Genomic DNA, 8031 nt, shown 5'->3' on the forward strand with positions numbered 1-8031 from the left:
ACAATTATTATTACAAAAGTTACTAACAAATACAGGTTTGCATCAGTTGCTTATTGGGTGAGTAATCTGAACAAGAGCAGCACGGGGAATTCCCTGTGCTAGCACAAATATCACAGAGCTATCCATTTTCATGCACTGGCTTACCAGATGGGGTAAGGAGGACATTTTTCTTTACATAGTAATAAATAATTGGCCAGCTTTAAGGGGTAAGTATGTGGAACAGGCACAGCTGGAAGTAGCAAAATAATATGTGGGCTATTCAGCTATTTCAGTATAAGAATTACTACAGTTTTAAGACTAAATACTGAGTGATGAAATACAGAGTAATCTGTAAAACATCTGGTGTAACAGTCCATCCAGACCGTTCTTCCTTTATTGCTACATTTCTTTCAGAGTCAGACAAACACAAAAGATCTATTTCTGTACGACTTAAACTTACCATGTAATTACAGATATATTTAAGATTATCCCACCCTCATCCTTCCAGGTTGTGTGTGCAACTTCTATATATACAAGCTCCTATGGGATATATATATAGAGAGATATATATATATAGATATATAGATAGATAGATAGATAGATAGATATATAAAAGACAGAAGGATTCTAGATATTGTTTATAAACTATAGTGCATATAGTATTTTAAAATTGAACCTGTACTTTATAAAGAAGAAACATTTAATGTGCCAGCTGTGATTATTTCCCTATTGCCTACAGTGGTGTTTCTGTGCATACTTATTGAAGGATCCATCAGGCACTTCTTGGATTTGGAGTATTTTGAGCTAAGAATGCCTGTCTTTCAATCAAATTGAATGCTGGCTGGACCAATAATGAGAATTTAGGACAGCACAATTAAGTCTGGCCCAGGGAAAGCAATAAAAAGAGGATTCTTGAGGAACCAAGGTGAAAACTTGATCCTCAGGGTTAAGTCTTTTTGTTTAAATTTTTCACCATTTTCTTCCATCCTCTGAAGTGACAAATGCCTGTCTTCAATGGTAGAAGCATCCATTTTCTTTCTTCCATAGTTTCTTTCACAGTTATCTTTCAGAAGTGGGATTGTTGTTTTCTAAAGGATTAGGAACAGGTCATGCAGCAAGAAGCAAGGAGCCCCTATGATTTACGGTGTATTGTGTGCTGGTGAACACAAAGAAAAGGAAAGCAGGCAAAAACTGTGTCTCTACAGAGATAGGTTGTTTAAATATCCTGAAAAAAATAAATACAGAAGCATAAGGGTTTGCTTTTATAAACATAGGTAGCTTGGGCTACCCATAGAACTCTTTATCCTGGTGGCTCATGTGGTGTCAACAAAAGTGAGTTAGCTTCTGGGTGCTTCTATCTTATATAAGAAAGGGAGGTGTTGACTTAAAATAGTCTTGAAACATTATTCATTTTGTCTATTTTAACATGGGCTAGAAAAACACTAATATTCAATCCAGCAAGAAAATCTGCAAAGAATTACCATGGTGATTTCTGATGTTATGTAGGATATATGCTTTACCCCAGTTTATGTTCAAATATATTAATGCTCTGCCTTATAGTTTTTATCCAAACTTAGTAGCATTTGGCCCAAATTCTTTCCCCCCTGGATTCAATGATTTCACTGCCATTGACTTCAATAGAAACAATAGCTGGTCTTTTGCTGGGAAATAAAAAGATCAAGTCAGCTGAGGAGCAGCCTGCACATCTGCACTCATTGCTGGTTTGATCTGCTAAAGAGGACATTCTGTGGGGGTGCGTTTTCATTCTAGAGCGACACAGAAGTGGTTACTCACATTTCACATCTATTTGAAGACAGTAACCATCTCTTGCTATTTATCTGCTGTTTAGTTCATAGTCTCAAATCATCACTAATCCCTACTAAAGCTTTAAAACCTTGGGAAGTTGACAGGTCCTAATATAGCCGAAGATCTTAAGTCATTAATTCAAGTAATAACAGGATACCTGTCGTCTTCTACTGAGGTAAACCTAGTACTGATTGCCTCTTTTTTCCAACAATTGTCTTTGAGAACTAGTTGTCATAATGACATCTTAAATGAAGCGTTTAGGAGGGAGAAAAGGAGAAGGATTTACTGTGATCAACCTTTTCAGAAACATATAAGTACTTTGTGGATAGAGTAGTAAAAAAAATTAATAATTCCAGCAAAGCAAAGGTAGAAAAAAGTACAAGTCCTGCCACCCAGTCATTGGGTTTAAAAACTTACCACTCTCTATCTTGCTGTCTAAATCTGTAAGAATAAGTTAGTACCTGATCTGTTCTGTGAGGTGCCCTTACAGTGCAATGATTCTTCAACAACCTTTAGGAGGAACTCAGTCCCAATAGTTCTAGGCATTAAAGCAATGAAGCTCCAAGCTAAGCCACTTGCTAATTAATTACATAACTTTATGCGTTCACTGAACTATCAAAATTAAACCAGAGAGCTTTGTCTCCCTGTTTCTTATGGTAGTGGAAAGGGGAGATGTAAAGATCAATATAGCAGCAACAGCTTCCAAGGACAGAGTCTTCATCTCAGTTGAATTCCTCACTTGTGAAATAAAATGAACCGTAACAAATGTGTATCCTTTGATTTTTTTTTCTGAAGAGATATATTTCTTCCAAAGTCTTTTGTAAGCCAGAGATAGTGCTCTGGAGAGGAGACAGATCAACCGGCAGTGACAGTGAGCTGGGAGCCTCCTAGCTATGACTGATAATTTGTGTAAATGCTTTCAGTCCAACAGTGCCTTTGCCTCCCACCCACGTCTTAACCAGCAGACCCGGAGCATTTCTCTCCCTGATCTGCAAATTGTCCTACTCCTGGAACGAGCGCTGAGCGCCTTAAACACGAAACTCAGTTGTCCTCACTGGGTTAAAGAGCAGAGCTTTTCCCTGTAGGATCCGGGATACGTGGTAACAGTTATCGGACAGACTTTCTAAACTAATCTATAATTAAGTCTTAAAGGTGAAGACAAAGCACTTCAACATAAAAATATCAAAACGAGCAATCTGTGAACGTGCCTGTTTTAGCCAAACACTGATCACCTGATGGTACATCAGCAAACTCACTTTGAATTAACGAGACATTCTAGCAGATTTTTACATGTATCATTAAGTTTCCTTGAAAAATTCCCTTTTATTGCCGTATGGTTCCTTAGTGAGCATGAGCATCCCTTTCAGTCAAGATCCTTTGGTTCCTTCAACCTTGGGATTCAAGAGTCTCAGTCAAAAACAATTTTGTGATCTGAGCTACACAAAAAAATAAACCTTGCTCGTCAATAAACCTGTGATGATTCTCAATTACTTTTTACATGATATCTTGTTCCAGACCATTTTTCATCTGATTTTATAACCCCTTCTCCATTAAATGAATATTTTAATATCGTAAATATTCCAATGCCAATGTTGCATAAGTGCTTCATAACTTTTTTAAGAGCTGCCCCACCTGTGACTTAACTTTTTTTAACCAAAAGTACTGTTCCCAGGAATAAGCCACCATATTTTTTTACTAACCCAACTCCATGAACTTCATATGCTGAAATACAAAACATGGCTTACTGCATTGTAAACATACTTTTAACTGCTATAAATTGGCTAAGCTTTCTTTTATGCAACCAAACCACCCAGCACCATCTTTAAATCTCTCTCCCATTATTTGTAGCCTGGATTCACAGACTCACTTTTTTTTGGATCTGTACTTATCTTTACAATACCAACTTGTACAAGTGGAAGCACATAGTATGAATGGGTAAGCATTAGGATACTCCTTTTTTTCTTTCTTTCTGCAGCAGCTGTTGCTGGCAGAATAACAATAGGTTAATATAAAGCACAAGCACTCAAAGAGATCTGTACATCAAAATGTGAAAAAAGAACCGCTGAGATTATTTGCAAAGGGAGGTTGGAGCTATTTGGAAAAGTTAAAATGCTTTTCAATTAGACAAATGTATCTATCAGTAGATCATAAAGAGGCAAATGCACAGCGGAAGCAATAGGTACAAGAGTTAAAATATAATAAAATTCAATACACACAATCAATTTCAGGTGCAGTAGCTACCTTCCAAAAACAGGCATTACTTACAGATTTGAAGCAGGATGAGTAAAGATGACAAGATAAACTTTGGTTCTGTCTCTTGGTTATGCTGAAGTTCAGCTTGAAGAGAAAATGGTTCTCTCTGACCTAAAAACTAACAGAAAATAATTGTACATTGTCAGTTTCTTCTCCTGGTTTTGTAGATATTTGTGCCTAAATACTACTTACAAGTACTACACCTGCGATATCAAACTATTTTTTATGGTATTCACCAAACTAGATAACTTTTCAGTCCAGAAATATTCTCAGTTCCTCCTAGCTGTAGTGTATAGAATTATATCTGACAAATAGCTGTTTCTTTTGAGTGGTACATATAGAAAAATGCTCTGACTGATTTTGGAATATTATTCCTTTCACTGAAAAGGATAAAAGACACTGCTTTTTTCATGTGAAGCCTGGAATAAATTATTTTGGTTACATTCTGTGGATTCAGTGAGGTATTTAGGTGCTTCAGTTTAAGCATGCAAGACAAATTCTTTTCTGAATAGTGGCCCAAGACAGCAAGGAATGTATATCCCTCCAACAGAGTTTTCCTATGCAACCACTGCCTGTTTCTATCAAGACACCAAGTGAAAAAGGAGATAAGGAAGCTTACTACATTCTTTTTAGAGGCACTAAACCAGTTGTACTGCATAGCCTAACAGTTTCTAAACCCATTATGTAGCAAATGGTTTTTAGAATTTTAAAAAGGAAAATACAGCTAGAAAAACCTCGTACTGGAGTGAGATTAATAAACATTAATACAAATATCTGATGCCTGAAGCAGTACTTTAGCTAGTTTATGCTATCATTAACCCCAATTCATTTTTTTCTCTTTAAACTAATTTTTGAAGAACAGTTCTCAACAGCCTGTAGCATTAAAATAAAGAACTAGCACTTACAAGCTCTGTATATACAACTGTACTTCCCAGAGTTGCCTAGGAATATCTTGCCATCTGCTGGAAATGTGCAGATACACATGCTTAAATAAATACTGGCTTCAAAGTTACTGTCAGAGACAACAGCACAATGAAATAATGAAGGGAGAATTAACTTTGGAAACCAACACTCTGGGTGTTCATAACTTTTAGTAAAAAACCCAATTCAATAATAAGGTAACACCACTCTGCTAGGCTGCAGCAGCCAAAATACCAACATGAGATCCCTTAGCAGACCAGTGTTCTCCACTGGCACTATAAATTTGTGGCAGAACTGGACGCTGAGGTGGAATGGAACATTCCACCACGTGTGAATCCAGATGATCACCATGGCCATAACTGTATAGAACAGGAGCAGATCCACTGTGGCTGAGGTGATGGGATAATGACACAAGCTAAACCAGAACTTGAGAACCTGATACATTTCACTAAGAAATTAATCACTCTGCAAATTAAGTATGCCTTCCTTAAGATAGCTTACACTAGACTTCAGCAGCTCCTGCTTAACATTGGCTGCTATTGATCCTGGTTGCTAATAAACTGCATTAACTTAAAAAAAACCCAACAAACCAACAAACAAAAACCCAACCCAGAAAGGTAAATACACGTCATGGCTATTCCCAGCAGGAGGGAGCTCTTCCTTCTTTCTCACAGAATTTAATTACCAATAAAGGAAGGAAATCACTATTATCCCACCTCTTAAAAAATTCTTTTAGGCCGTGTGACAGAGATTTGTGATTTGTCAGAGCTCATCATATAAAGAAAGGAATGCAAGAATGGGAAAATCCCACTGGATATGGTAGGACTTACTTTGAAAACAGAATGGAAATACTTGAAAAAAACTTTTTTAACCTTTCTCTTTCTCAAACAGATCAGTTCACTTCATAGCCTGCTCGTCAAAGATCTGATACCAAGAGATAACAAAAAATTCTAAAATAAGTAAAATTTTAGATGCAATAAACATCTCATTTAAACCTGGAATAAAATTAAATTAAATTACCTGTAGGAGCCTGTCAGTTCTTCAAATCTAGGTGTAGTGGACAGCATAATTGCAACATTTTATTAAGCTGAGGGTAGTTTAGTAGAAGATAAGAGTGCAATGTCGTGCCATCTGGATAAAAAAAGTGAAGGAAAAAAAAAAGGCTCAGGATTTACAGCTCTAGGACAGCAGAAGTTGACTGTGTTTCAAAAACAAAATGCCAGAAACAATGATTATACAATATGTTGCGTTTTCAAATCATTTACAACCTTATTAGCTAATGCACCGAGCAAAGCTGATATCCTCTCCAAAAACTGCCATCTGCCCAGAAGTGGGAAGCATCTATTAAGAAATTCAAGTGTTTAAACAGTCTTGTAATATAAGAAAATACAAACCAACTCAAAGTAAGACTTCTAAAATAACAGCATTAGCACCAAGTGATCAACTACAACAGATCTAGGCAAGATGTAAAAATAGTATTTTTGAGATTTTCTTCAAGCACTGAAAATGTACCTAATCTTTTGTCCTCAGTAAGCTGTTCTAGGAAAAAATAACAACAATAAACGACACAAAGCCTGAAATCACAGTTCTTTTATCAGCCAATCCAACAACTCAAGGGCCTGACATTGTCTAATGACACGACAGGGAGATCAAAGTCAAGCTTTGATTATGCTTGTAGACATCTCTTACATAATGTTCTCCATTTTAAGCAGAGGAATTGAGAACACATGAACATTTAAGGTCCCATTTTGAAACCATATTGACAGCTTCCACTCAGATAAAATTAACAGTGGATCCACGAATAATTCAGATTACAGAGTGATAAACCATTTGATGGATTTCCTTGGTGTTGGAGAAAACATCTAGACTGATGGGAATACATTTTGCCACTTTACTGCTACTTAAACTAGTGTTAACTATTATTTATTTGTGTTCTGGAAGATTGTGAAACACCAAAAGAAGGCTCAGGGCTATATGGATTCAAACTCACCAACACACACACACCCACAACACCCCATAAAGATCCTGTGAAAGTGATACATGCTGTCTAAAAAGAATTTGATGTAGGTGTACACAAAGTAACAGCAGGAGACTAAGGATTTTTTTTCTTCCATTTTCAAAATAGAGATATGACTGCTCAACTCCAGGTAGTCCAAAAAAAAAAAAAAATCGAATAGCTGTGACACCTTGGTTTGGTTTATTTTTCAAAGTTGGTGGGTTACTGTTGGCAAATGGCAGACATAAATAGATCAACAAAAGCCCCAAAGCAAACCTTTTGCTCGGATAGCTTGCTTGCTTGGAAAATCGTTTTGAGAAGGAAAACAGCTGTTTGACCAGTACAAACAGCATTTCCACTAGAGGACTCTCCGAGTTAACTATCCCACGCCTTCATCTGAAGAACAGGCAAAGCCCCGGTCTCCTTTACGCAGGAGGTGGCTTTGCTTCAATCACAGCTGATTCACTATTTGAAAGCAAAAGATCAAAGTATCATTAGGGAAAAAAAAAACCCCAGCAACAACAAAATCACCTTCATAAAGTTCAGGGCATTAACCATTTCACAGACTTGTGAAATTGTGGTTCATTCAAGAACACTAACACAGCGTATTCCGCTGGTGTGCTGTCTCCCCTCTGGCCCCTCAGAAGTCCACCGCTGATATTTTATTTCCTCCTTACTACCTTGGCCGCAGTTTCCGTGCTTTAACACTTTGGAAGGAAGGCGCCGAAGGCTGGATGCTCCATTTACGCTCGTGGCAGATTACACTCCGGTGGAAGTGGAGCCTTCCCAGGAAGCAACGCCGACAGCTCCGGAGGCGGCAGCCAGGCTGCTGGGGGGCGGCAGGGTATTTGTTTTGGGGGGTGGGCTTTTATTTTGAGGATGTGTTGCTTTTCTTTTTTTCTTTTAAATAAAGAGGGCGATCACTGCGCCTGTGGAAGACCACGGCAAAGTCCCCCTTCTCCTCCTCCTCAGGACTCGCCGGGCAGCCGCCTGGGAAGTGCCGGCGCCACCCAGACCCGAGCGACGGTGTCGCCTCTCGGGCGCTGTGTCCGTGTCTCCGGCGCTGGGGGGGGGGG

At 38.1% G+C, this 8031-nt stretch overlaps 1 long non-coding RNA gene across 1 annotated transcript; it reads right to left on the bottom strand.

The window, feature by feature from the left end:
* Positions 1 to 587: 587 nt before the first annotated feature.
* Positions 588 to 7414, bottom strand: LOC113487914. The gene is made up of 4 exons (XR_003399878.1): positions 7232 to 7414; positions 5980 to 6090; positions 4051 to 4156; positions 588 to 1135 (listed from the first exon to the last, which is right to left on the bottom strand). It is a non-coding gene; the product is annotated as an uncharacterized LOC113487914 (long non-coding RNA).
* Positions 7415 to 8031: the final 617 nt, after the last annotated feature.

This window comes from Athene cunicularia (genome assembly GCF_003259725.1).
Source record: "Athene cunicularia isolate RWA chromosome 21 unlocalized genomic scaffold, athCun1 chr21_part1, whole genome shotgun sequence".
Classification (NCBI taxonomy): Eukaryota; Metazoa; Chordata; class Aves; order Strigiformes; family Strigidae; genus Athene; species Athene cunicularia.